This window comes from Bombina bombina, chromosome 5 (assembly GCF_027579735.1).
Source record: "Bombina bombina isolate aBomBom1 chromosome 5, aBomBom1.pri, whole genome shotgun sequence".
NCBI lineage: Eukaryota > Metazoa > Chordata > Amphibia > Anura > Bombinatoridae > Bombina > Bombina bombina.
This window is the reverse complement of record NC_069503.1, coordinates 572626955-572640591: the sequence shown is the minus strand read 5'-3', so window position 1 is coordinate 572640591 and position 13637 is coordinate 572626955. Positions and strand designations below refer to the sequence as shown.

Below are 13637 nucleotides of genomic sequence, written 5' to 3'. Positions count from 1 at the left end.
AAAATATATAGGAAGATTTCCCTGATGGATGGATTATTCCCAATAATTGATTAAATCGTACTCTGCATTAAGGCCAAGTGGGAGTTTGGTGGAAAGTTTAAAAATCCAAAGCATCTCGCGCTTTTCAAGGAGCTTTTGTCTATCCCCCCCCCCCCCTTTTCGGAGTTGGTATATGATCTATGGCTTGCCATTTGAAAGAAGCATCATCTTTGTTGTGTTTGATACAGAAGTGTTGGACTATAGGTGAGGATGATTTCCCCACTCTAATAGTAGACAAATGTTCCCTGATGCGAGACCTTATGTCCCGTGTCGTGAGCCCTACGTACTGAACCTTGCACAAAGTGCAGGTTATGAGATATATTACAAAATGAGATGTACAGTTTAAGCAAAAATTTATCTCATATGTGCGTTGTGTTACGCAGGACGTAAATGTGTCAGATGTAATTGTGTAATCGCAGGGTTTGCACCTACTGTTCCCACATTTAAACATACCCTTGTGGGTGAGCCATGAGCTCACTGTTGCCCGAGGGTGGCTCAAAACAGTAGGTGATAAGTAATTACCAAGAGTTTTATTCCTGCGATAAGAACACCTCATCCCTTCAGCCACACAATTGGTCAGTTTATCGTCTGCTACAAGGAGTCTAAAATGTTTTTTAACAATACTACATATTTCGTTATAGTCGTTACTGTAGTCAGTCACAAACGTTACTTTGTATGTATTGTGTGTAGTTTTTATGTTGTTTACTATTCTTTTCTCATGTAACATTGGTATTCGATCCATACCCTGTACCTCCCTAGCTGCCCTACTGATGACTTTTTTCGGGTACCCCCTATCTTTCAAGCGATCTGCAAGATCCATTTGGTGTTCCATATACACTCTTTCTGTCGAGCAATTTCTCTTTGCTCTTATCATCTGGCCTTTGGCTATGGAGTATAGAACACTCTTAGGGTGACAACTTTTAGCATGTAGAACTGCATTGCCTGAAATAGGCTTTCTGTAAATGCATGTCTCAATTTTACCTGTAGTTTTACCAAAAAGAGTTATATCCAAAAAATTGATGGTATCCCTATGTGTTTCGTGGGTGAATTTCAGATTCAGATCATTTTTATTAATATAAGCCAGGAATTGTATCAAATCTCCCGCATTGCCTTGCCAGATTAACAACAGGTCGTCAATGAAACGACCGTAGTATGCAATGCTCTGTCTGAAGGGGTTTCCCTCTCCATAGATGTGGGACAGCTCCCACCAACCCATGTATAGGTTGGCGTAAGAGGGTGCGAATTTCGCACCCATGGCTGTCCCACATCTCTGGAGATAGAAAACCCCTTCAAACTCAAAATAGTTATGGCTTAAAAGAAATGTTGTTACCTCAATCACATATCTTTTGAAATCAGAATCCAAATTAGAATAATGTGTCAACATATAATCCATAGCTTCAAGGCCAGAATTGTGGGGTATTGAAGAATATAAAGCAGTAACATCAATAGTTAACCAATTGCACAGAGGGTCCCAGGTCAGACCTTCCATAACCCTCAGAACATGTTTGGTGTCCTGCAAATAGCTCGGTAGAGCTTTAACCAAAGGGCACAGAATGGCATCAAGCCACTCTGAAAGGTGTTCAAAAAGGGATCCAATCCCACTGACTATAGGACGACCAGTAACGTTTTCCAGGGACTTATGCACCTTTGGGAGATGATGGAATACAGGAGTTACCGGAAACTCGACGTATAGGTAGTCAAAGGTATTTCTATCCAGAAAACCTTTTTCTAAACCATCATCCAGAAGGTGCATAAGTTCTACCTGAAAACGTTTCGTGGGATTAGTACTGAGAAGTGTGTACTGAATGGGATCGTTCAATTGGCGCAAAGCCTCATTTTTATAGTCCACAGTATCCATAACCACAACAGAGCCCCCCTTATCAGCGTTGCGTATCACAATTTGATCATTATCCTTTAACTCTTCTAGGGCTATTCTCTCTGATCGTGATAAATTATCAGGAGATTTTTTGCCATGAAGAGCAAGGTCCCTGAGGTCCTTCTCTACCCTATTATAGAATTTTTCTACAAGGGGGCCTCTGCTGTGGACAGGATAAAACGTAGAGGGTTTTTTGTAGCCTGTAAATTTGACAATAAGTTCTGTGTTCGTGTCAGCTGTACTCTCCCTGTCCATGGAATCTAAGGTAATTATATCACAAGTTTCAGAAAACGTGAGGTCACTATTTAGGTTTACCCTTGTGATTTTAGAGCCAGTTGAGTCAGCTGAGGTGGGAGAAATGTCTTGCTCTATACCAGAGAAATGTTTTTTCAATGTTATATTGCGGACCAAACGATTAATATCCAACATCGTTTTGAATAAGTCAAATATAGCAAGTGGTACAAAGCCTAATCCTAGACTTAAAAGTTTGACTTGTGAATCACTCAAGACAATGCTGGATAAATTAATCACACTGAAGGTGCATATTTGTTGGTTCCCTTCAGGGCCCTTGAGGGGTAACGATTTTGGGTTTTCTGTGTGTTCCCTCCCCCCTTGGGGTTCATGGGGGCTTTGGGAAAAACCTGATCCATTAATGTATTACTCGTGTGGGGCATTTGTGCCTGTTGTAGGTCTGTTGAATTGTGGGCTGGTATTGTTTTAATGTTTGTATTGCTGGTATTTTTCGATTTAACAGATTGTCCCGTACTAGTGTATGGTGTCTGTGCTTTCTGTGTAATAGTGTTTTTTAGAATACCAGGTCTGGTTTCACTAGATGGTTCATTGTCTGTGTTATATTTATCATCCCCAGACTCCACATCACTATCTGAAAAAGTGACACGTTGACTGCTATTATATCTATGTTTCCTATTTCGTGACCTACCCCTACTCCTATTTCTGTTCTGCTGTCTGCGAGTATGAAACCTCCGTGTCCTATTCCACACATGTATGGTATCAGTGTCGTAATCTGCCTGATCACGTAGGTATTTAACATGCTTAGTATTCATAACCATGGTTTTATTATTGGCCATAGACTTCCTCAATACCTCATCAAACCTAGGGTAATCAATTTCGTGTTTGCATGTGTTAAGCTCAACTTGTATGGTGTTAATGTTTTCTCTCAAATCATTCAGCAATTTGTTTATAATTACAGATATTGTTTGGCAAGTACTGTTCTCTATAATTGCACAAGGGATTCACTCTCCCCATTGCTATCGTGGACATTCGGTGGCAATAGCAATCAGTATCCACATAAAGGAGAAGTTTCCGATTTAATCTGGAACTTTTTTACTTGCTTTATACATTGGCTGTTTTCCATTGAATTAATACTCACCATTTACCATACTGAGTGAATTCTAAGCCACACTAATCTCTTGCTCATCCTGCTATTTGGTTTATTTAAATACATATGTATACATATATAGACAAATATATATATATATATATATATATATATTTATAGATAAATATTGTACCACAATACCATAAGATATATAGAGAAATATGTATTTATGAATATATAGAACATATCCTTCAATGTGAAGGATATTGGAATGTGTAATATTAATATTTCATGTAGGGTTAGAACACTTGAGAAAATGCAATCGGTTTAGCACGAGAGTATGATAGTTACGTTTTTTCCACTTTTCAAGCTTCATTGAAATCTATGGGAGAATATTTGAATTTATGCTTTTTGTGCAAGCCGGATTAACTTTTTAATTTCACTTGTAATATGCACGGTCCTAGAAAAGGCAGCACCACCAATTAAGTCAGCATAGCTTCTTTATTCTCTTATATCAGGAGTAGGTACAAAGTAACAAGACTTCGTTTCGGGCTATTAACCCTTAGTCATGTCTGTAGTGTAATGCAGCACATCACCTTAAATACCTTTACACAGGTGATGTGCTGCATTACACTACAGACATGACTAAGGGTTAATAGCCCGAAACGTAGTCTTGTTACTTTGTACCTACACCTGATATAAGAGAATAAAGAAGCTGTGCTGACTTAATTGGTGGTGCTACCTTTTCTTGGACTTTGATATTTTACAAGGTATGCAGTAACGTTTGGCGTGCACACCAATATTTTTTTGTTGCTGGATCTCATTGGGAATCACTTGTAATATGCATGCAGGCTACCCGACACGCGTAAAAAGCTTCTAGCAGAGTTAACACACAGGCCGGAGTGATACGAAGAGCTCCAATCATCATCTATCCCTAAATTGTATCTATTTTTTTACACATGAAAAGTTTAGCATTAACTTTTTTTTGCCATTAAGGTGAATGTACAAATGCAAAATATACATTTCACCAATAATTCTTTTCATCCACAGGGATGGGAAAATGAAAACTTTGGGAGATAATATACATTTAATTTTTTTCTATAGGTATGTAATTTAAAGAAGTTTTTAATGGTCCACCCATTCTTTACTTCTTGTCCTTCTCTCTTAGAGCACATTTTATTCTAACTGAAATATTTTTTACCAACTGAATATTAAAGCCCATAATCATTAATCTCCTACAACCTGCTTTATAGTTCATTTACCTTCTTTAAAAGAAAAAGGGAAAAATCAGTAACCAGGCAACTATGGTGTTGCCATGGATACACAGTTTTGGCACGATTTCTCCAGACATTTCAACTTCTCAAGATTTATTAGTCCATATGTTATATCATGTAGTTGGCGCATTTAAGCTCACAGAGCTACAGAATATCACAACAACTGGTGAAGCGGTAAAAGCTGATGAGGGCACTGTATACTGAGCCTCACTATATTCAGTCAGATTCCCTTAAATTACCCTTGCTGTATTGCTCTTTTTCTTTAGTGACGTGTGTGATATAGAAGTTAGTTATTATTCATACTTTACAATGTTAACAGGAGAAAAACTTACCAAAGCTTGTAGGATAACTGGGAACATATGGATATAAAGGTAGACTTTGAACTATATGGAAATAAAAATCAGTCATCAAAAATATTGATCATGGGATATATTTTGCATTAATGCATATTATAGTCATTTGTATATTCATGCTTTATTTCAGCAGTAAAGCATTGCTTGGCAAAGGATTTGCATACATAATGTAATTTAATTTTGTTTACAGAAGTGAATTGTTTTTAAAATCAAGTACAAGCTTTATCATCTGAAAAACATTTTGATTATATTTACCTGGTCTGCCAACAGTAGCAAATCGGGGGGGGGGGGCATTTTTCAATTTCTTTCCCTTAAGGACCAGGGCTATTTTTACATTTCTGCTGTGTTTGTGTTTAGCTGTAATATTCTTCTTACTCATTTACTGTACCCGCACATATTATATAACGTTTTTCTCGCCATTAAATTGACTTTCTAAAGATACCATTTTTTTCATCATATCTTATAATTTACTATAAAAAAAATTATAAATATGAGGAAAAAATGGAAAAAAACACACTTTTTCTAACTTTGACCCCCAAAATCTGTTACACATCTACAACCACCAAAAAACACCCATGCTAAATGAGAGCCCTGGAGGAGTGCCTACTGCGGAGGGGCATATGACCCTGGCGTAGGTCTAGGACAGTATAGGAGTGGTTAGGAGGTTGATAGGAGGGGCCGTGGAGAAGAGTACATAAGTGGGGGGCGGGTCCTGAAAAGAGCGCCAAGATCAGTCAGCAAGGTCCGTGGGGGAAGAAGCTTGCTGTTTTCCACCACGTACCTTGCAGCATGGCAACTCTGCAGGACTTGTTAGGAGCAGTCACAGCCCTGACTCATGCCAGGGGCACCGACTGGGTTAGGGAGCAGCTGGCTACGGCGGGCATCGCGCCGCCTGAAGGAGTGGAGCCGGTTGGTCAGGGCAGGACAGCACGGCCTCCTGGAGGGAGGCCAGCCAGGAGGGCCAGGCCACCAGTGCGGCTCAGTCTGGAGCTAACGAGCCGGCCCAGGACCAGAGGGGCGAGCTTGAGGGGAGGAAGGAGATCATCACCTGGTGCGCGAGGAGCCGCAGGAGCAGTGTCGCCGCAAAGGCCAAGAGTGGTGGAGGAAACAAGAGCAGAGCAGGCTGACGGAGGTCGGGGAGATGACGTCACCGCCCGACGGTCGGGCAGCAGAGGAAGGAGGACAAGGGCTGCGGTTGCAAGTAAGGGGTGCAAGCAGTGTGGCGGTAGGATGAGTAGTGTGGCGGTGGACATGGGGGAGCAACAGAAGGCCGGACCTGGAGCGGAGCATGGAGAGGCATGGGGGCCAAAGGGAGGGGCATGCGGAATAAGCATGAAGGTTGTTCAGGAGGGGTATAAGGAAAGGGGGGCTAGTTAGCAGCACAGATAAGCAAGGGAGGAGTATAGGATAGGTGGCTGGCAAGATGATACAGGCAGGGCAGGATGTCTCATGAGTATACGCAGGCAATATAATGATATTAATCTTAACATTCTCCTAGCTAAATCCGAACTGGCTATATATTTAATCAAAGTTTTTTTTACCAGCGATATCTGGCTGTGTCATTAATCATCATAGGAACTTAGTAGTTCAATGTAAGTAATATACTGAGACGCTATATTAATTACACCTATAGCCAGCAAGCGCTGATTAGGAATGCAATTATTGCTCAAGCAATTGGGCTTATGATATTGACCCTAGATGCCCCCTCCCCCCCCTTTTTTCTCTTTTCCTTTCTTCTCTTTCTCCCTCCCTCCTTTTCTTCCCCCCCCCTCCCCCCCTCCTTATATGGTTGAGTGGGTTGGGGGAGGGGTAGACTTATGGTTAACAGGGTTTTAACCGAGTTACATGGTTCAGGAGTTTGGGGGAGTATGTTTACTGTTAACACGGTTATAATATGTGATGGTGTGTTGCATTTCCCCCCCCCCCTACAACTCCAGCATAAAATAGAGTGTCGGACAGGAGCAAGGACGGCGGACCTGCTGTGCAGGGGTTGCCTATACAGAAGCCAGATTATAATGAAATGGACACGATCTTCTTGGAAGACTCTTTTAACGAGTTTGAGGAAGAACTGCAGGGCGGCACAGACACGGAGCAATGGCGGCAGACTAGGTAGGCGACATGAGTGTGTTGGCCCAGTTGTTGCAAACTGTGTCCCCTGGTGCCGCTTGTAGAGAGAGAGTTGGGAGAGGGCCTAGCCAGGAGAAGGACAGGGAGCAGCGGAGTGGTGGCAGCGGGGGCAGGACTGGCTCAGTGTGGTCTGGGAGGACTGGCCTTGAAAATGTGTTTTCTTCACAGGCAGGATCTGGACATGGCTGTAGTCTGACAACGGGTCGGGAGCGGCTAGATGTAGTGGGTTGGGAGTGGCTAGACGACGGGACAGATCCCGTTCCCCAGTGGAGGACAGGAGAAGGAGGATTTCGCATGCTTCACCCACATGGGGCAGGTTGGAGAGGTCTCCTAGGAGAGGCAGCAGCCACGAAAGGGGGAGATCTAGGCCCAGGGCGCGATCAGCAGGGCATCCGGGAGAAGCGGTAGGTAGAGCAGAACCGAGGTCGGCCGAAAGGAGTAGGAGGCCAGAAGGAGAAGAACACGGGAGCCGGGAGGTCATCAGCTCGGGACCAGTTACAGCACCTATCAGCACAGGTGAGGTGTCTGGGGTGGCTCCTGAGTCATCTAAAAGCACAAGTAATGTAGGTCATACTTCTGAAGAGGTGTCAGCATTGTTGAAAGTTTTAAAGGACTTGGTAGCGCAGGTGGAGAGGCAGTGTGGAGAGGTAGTGTAGCAGGGGTCTGGGGCCAGCAGAGGGGAGCTCAGGGAGCACCAGGGGGGGTGATGGCTAACACCGCAGGAGGTTCCATTAAGGTAGCCGAAGTCGCCATGAGTTGACCGTGTTTGTGCACTATTGGGCCACTGGGCATAAATCTGACTCAAGAAGTCAAGGAGAAGATTTGGAAGCAGGAGTTCTTGGAGATATTTTCTTTGCTCCTGCTGGAGCAATTTTTGGAAATCAAGGAGGATCCGAAAGCAGAGCAGGGAAAGAAAGAGGAGGAGGAGCGCAAGAAGAGGTACAGGAAGCTGCCGAAAACCTTTGGGAATTGGTCACGGGCGTTTTGTATATTGGCCAGTATAACACCAGAGAAGTACCCGGATCAAGGTTCAACGTTGTTCTGCTACTTTGACGAAATATCAGCGCCGTATCGGACGTATGGAGGGATGGCATGGTGGAGATACGACGAGCAGTTCTGCCAGAGGATTGCTGTGTGGCCAGATATGAAGTGGAATGATCGGGACATGGATATCTGGCTGGAGATGATGATCTTAGAGGGGGACAGTCCTTTCAAGGCTCAAGTGGGATGGGTGCCGGAGGAGCCGGAGCTACAGCGGCGATGGCACTCAGAAAAGGGCTTTGCTTTCAGTTCAATGATGGCCAGTGGGGGGTCATGAAAGTATAAGCACGAATGCTCAGGTTGCGGGGGTACTCATGCGTTCTCAAAGTACTTTAAAAGGAGGAGAAGACCGGTCAAACCGGGGGAGTTGGTTGCACAGGGCACGGACTCCGGTGAAGGTCATAGAGATGGTGCCATGTTTAAGACAGTACGCTAGGGGGCGGAAGGGGAGACAGGATACGGAGGTGTTGCTAACAGGCTTTAGTTCTGGGTTCTGGATACAGTTTGAAGAAACAAGGGGATTTAGGGCACATGGGAATCTGAAATCGACTTGGATGTTTCCGGAGGTGGTGAGGAGTAAATTGGGGAAGAAAATAGCATTGGGGAGGATGGCGGCCCATTTCGGGACATCCCGATGGACAATTTGAGGGTTTCTCCTCTAGGTGTGGTACCAAAGAAGATAGAGGGGCAATTTAGGATGATCCACCATTTATCTTACCCTAAAGGGTATTCGGTCAATGACGGTATTGACCCGGAGGTGGCAGCGGTCCGATATGCATCTTTTGACAGGGCGGTAGAGCTAGTATGGTCGGCAGGGGTGAGCACGCAGATGGCCAAGGAAGATGTGGAGGCAGTCTTTAGACTGTTGCCGGTACACCCGAGGTGTCATCACCTGTTGGGTTGTTACTTTGATGGGGCATATTTTGTGGACCTGTGCCTGCCAATGGGCTGTTCCATCTCCTGTGCTTATTTTGAAAAATTCAGCTGTTTTGTGGAGTGGGTGGTCCGGCAGATGTCGGGGGTGGATTCAGTGGTCCACTATTTAGATGATTTCTTGTTTGTGGGCCCGGAGGAGTCTGTGGATTGTGAACAGCTTATGGGACCTTAATGCAGGTGGCTGATCATTTTGGGATTCTGGTGGCAGCAGAGAAGACGGAGGGCCCTTCCACGTGCCTGAGTTTCTTGGGGATTCAAATTGATACACTCCGAATGGAATGCAGCCTGCCAGCAGAAAAATATAAGAGACTTGGTGGAGGTGATTGAGGAAGCTTTAAGGAAACGGAAGCTGAGGTTGAAAGAGTTGCAGTCCTTAATCGGCAAGTTTAACTTTGCTTGTAGGATTATCCCTGTGGGAAGGATCTTCACAAGAAAACTGTCACTGGCAACTGCAGGGGCAAAAGAGCCTTCTCATAGGATTCGCCTGAGGGCGGACCTCAAAGAAGATTTGGTGATTTGGAAACAGTTTTTACAAAACTTTAATGGGAGGGCCCTGGTGCAAGAGGTCACGATGGCAGAGGCAGATCTATATTTGTACACGGATGCAGCTGGGGCTGTTGGTTTTGGGGCCTACATGCAGGGTAAATGGTGTGTGGGGCAATGGCCTGAGAAGTGGGTACAAGAAGGGTTGAAAAAGAATTTGGTGTATTTGGAATTGTTCCCACTGGTGGTGGCTTTGGAGGTATGGCCTCGCCTGCTGGCTGATAAGAGGGTTACTTTTCATTCGGATAATATGGGTGTTGTTTTAGCTATTAACCACTTGTCTGCTTCTTCATTTCCAGGGATTCATTTGTTGCAATTGTTTGTTTTGCAATGCTTAAAATTCAATGTTTTGTTCCGTGCTGTGCATGTGCCAGGTAAAGAGAACAATGTGGCTGATGCTCTTTCCCATTTGCAGTCTGATCGTTTTCGGTGGCTGGCTCCGGAGGCAGAGGAATCAGAGGTGCAGTGTCCGGAGTCATTATGGGAGAGAGCATTTGTAACAGGTTGAATATGGTGAGGGGAGTGGTAGCTCCGGGGACTTGGAAATCCTACACGCAGGTATGGGCCTTGTGGTTTAAATTCTTACAGGAATGGGGTGGGGTTCAATCATCAGAGGACAGAGTTAGGGCCATCCTGGACTGGATGCTGGAATGGCAACGGGTGGGGATGTCGAAATCCATGGTCAGGAGAAGATTGGCTGCTATGTCATTCTTGTTCCAACTCATGGGGCTAGAAGATGGGACCAAACGGTTTATGGTTAGACTGGCTGCAAGAAGTTTGGGTAGAGGGATGAAGGTGCAGGACAGTAGGAGGCCCGTGGTTTTTGCTGTGTTAATGAGGATAGTGGGAGGACTGCGGGAAACTTGTTCATCGGACTTTGAGTTCAAATTGTTTAGGTTGGCTTTTTTGGTGGCATTTTTTGGGGCCTTTAGAGTATCAGAGTTGGTTGAGAAGAACAGAAGGGATACAGGGGGGATCCAGATGGCAGATATGTCAGTGTGTGAAGGGGCTCTGACAATTTGGTTGAGGAAATTGAAAACCGACCAGTCAGGGAAAGGTTGTCAGATAACGCTGAGGGCCATGGAGGGGGGGGCATGTTGCCCGGTGCAGGGGTTTGTGGATTATGCGGAAGTGAGGCCTCAGAATAGGGGCCCGTTGTTCATTCACAGAGATGGGATGTCTCTTTTGCAGTTTCAATTTCAGGCGGTTTTTAAGAAGTGTGTAAGTATAGTGGGTTTGGAACCGGGTGAGTTTGGGACACACTCGTTTAGGATAGGGGAGGCTATGGAGGCTCACGCCTTGGGAATAGAGGTGGCACGGATCAAGAAAATTGGGAGGTGGGTTTCTAATAGTTATATGTCATATATTAGACCAACTTTGGTTAGCTGTTAATGCTGTTGTTGTTGTTGTTTGTTTATACAGGTCCAGTTCATTGTTGGCTGATGGGCCACTCGTATATATACTGGGCAAGGAAGGCGGCAGCAGTTAAGGAGAGTGGGGGACAGCTAGGGTCAGCATTCGATGGCTAGGTTTCAGAGGCATGAGGTGGGACCAGTTGTTGGTAAAAGTGGTGGAATATGCTTGTTTGTTCAAACCGCCTAATATATTGTTAATTCATGTTGGGGGTAATGATTTAGGGTTCATGTAACAAAAAGACTTAGTGGATGGGATGAAGAGGGATGTGAGGAGAGTGTTGGAGCTGTTCCCGGGCTTGGTGTTATTGTGGTCGGAAATTGTGCCGAGGCTAGCTTGGAGAGCTGCATGGGATGTTAAAAGGTTGGAGGCATCTCGAAGGAAGGTTAACAGGATGATGAGTAGTTTTGTTAAGAGATTGGGTGGGCTGTCACTACGGCATGTGGAATTTGAAGGGGATTCCGGTAAATGTTTCTTCCTTCGAGATGGGGTTAATTTAAACGAGGTTGGACTGCATTTATTTAATTTTAATATAAAAGAAGGGGTTACATTGGCCTTGGAATTGGTTGGAGGGGCACGGCGGTAGGCCTTTGCCTGTGGCGGAGTGCTTGCCTGGGGGGATTGCAGTTAGGGGTACCTCCTGGATGGGCAGGAGAGAGGTTGGTGGGTAAGGTGTTGGAGAATCGAGAATATGGGACTGCTATGGGCAAGCCTTGTGTTTGGTTTTAAGCGTTGTTTATTAATGACTGGTTTTATATATATATATAGATAGATATGTTTATAAATAAAAAGCTGCGGCCTTTGTACCCCATGTTGGTGTTGTGTCATTATTTAGATAAGTACCGAGTGAAAGGATCATGAGACCCAAGCGTAGGTCTAGGACAGTATAGGAGTGGTTAGGAGGTTAATAGGAGGGGCCGGGGAGAAGAGTACATAAGTGGGGGGCGGGTCCTGAAAAGAGTGCCAAAATCAGACAGCAAGGTCCGTGGGGGAAGAAGCTCCCTCCCTCCCTGTAGGTTGAAGTAGAGAAAGTTGCAGCAGTGTGGCGGAGTGCTTGCCTGGGGGGATAGCATTTAGGGGTACCTCCTGGATGGGCAGGAGAGAGGTTGGTGGGTATGGTTTTGGAGAATGGAGAATATGCTATGGGCAAGCCTTGTGTTTGGTTTTAAGCGTTGTTTATTAATGACTGGTTTTATATGTATATATATATATGTTTATCAATAAAAAACTGCGGCCTTTATACCCCATGTTGGTGTTGTGTCATTATTTAGATAAGTACCGAGTGGAAGGGTCATAGTTTCCAAATTTTATCCTGAGTTTAGAAATACCCAATGTTTTCATGTTCTTTGCTTTTTTTGCAAGTTATAGGGCAATAAGTGCAAGTAGCACTTTACTATTTCCAAACCACTTTTTTTCAAAATCAGCGCTAGTTATATTGGAACACTGATATCTTTCAGGAATTCTTGAATATCCCTTGACATGTATATATTTTTTTTAGAAGACATCCCAAAGTACTGATCTAGGCCCATTTGGTATATTTCATGCCACCATTTCACCGCTAAATGCAATCAAATAAAAAAAATTGTTCACTTTTTCACAAATCTTTTCACAAACTTTAGGTTTGTCACTGATATTATTTACAAACAACTTGTGCAATTATGGCATATATGGTTGTAAATGCTTCTCTGGGATCCCTTTGTTCAGAAATAGAAGACATATATGGCTTTGGCGTTGCTTTTTGGTAATTAGAAGGCCGCTAAATACCACTGCGCACCACACGTGTATTATGCCCAGCAGTGAAGGGGTTAATTAGGTAGCTTGTAGGGAACTTCTAGGGTTAATTTTAGCTTTAGTGTAGTGTAGTAGACAACCCCAAGTATTGATCTAGGCACATCTTGGTATATTTCATGCCACCATTTCAACGCCAAATGCGATCAAATTAAAAAAAATCGTAACATTTTTAACAATTTTAGGTTTCTCACTGAAATTATTTACAAACAGCTTGTGCAATTATGGCACACATGGTTGTAAATGTTTCTCTGGGATCCCCTTTGTTCTGAAATAGCAGACATGTATGGCTTTGGAGTTGATTTTTGGTAATTACAAGGCTGCTAAATGCCGCTGCGCATCACACGTGTATTATGGCTAGCAGTGAAGGGGTTAATTAGGTAGCTTGTAAGGAGCTTGCAGGGTTAATTTTAGCTTTAGTGTAGAGATCAGCCTCCCACCTGACATATCCCACCCCCTGATCCCTCCCAAACAGCTCTCTTCCCTCCCCCACCCCACAATTGTCCCCGCCATCTTAAGTACTGGCAGAAAGTCTGCCAGTAGTAAAATAAAAGCTTTTTTTTTCATTTTTCTTTTTTTAAGCATATTTACATATGCTGCTGTGTAGGATCCCCCATAGCACCCAACCTCCCTGAGCCCCCCCACACAGCTCTCTAATCTTCCCCCTCTCTCTATTTGGTGCCATTTTGGGTACCGGCAGCTGTCTGCCAGTACCCACTTTTCAAACTTTTGTGCATTTTTTTATATATTTTTTTATTTTTCTGTAGTGTAGCTGGCCCCCCCTCAATACCCCTCTCCCCCTCTCCCAGATCCCTTTTATAAATAAAAATTTAACCCCCATCACCCGCTCCCACCACACATCACCACCCGCTCCCACCACAACCGGACGGTTGCACGCACAGGGGACT

General features: G+C 44.2%; 1 pseudogene; it reads right to left on the bottom strand.

Annotated features, from left to right (window-relative positions):
• LOC128660590 (inter-alpha-trypsin inhibitor heavy chain H3-like) overlaps positions 1-13637 on the bottom strand; it is a 404005-nt pseudogene that overhangs the window by 51241 nt on the left and 339127 nt on the right.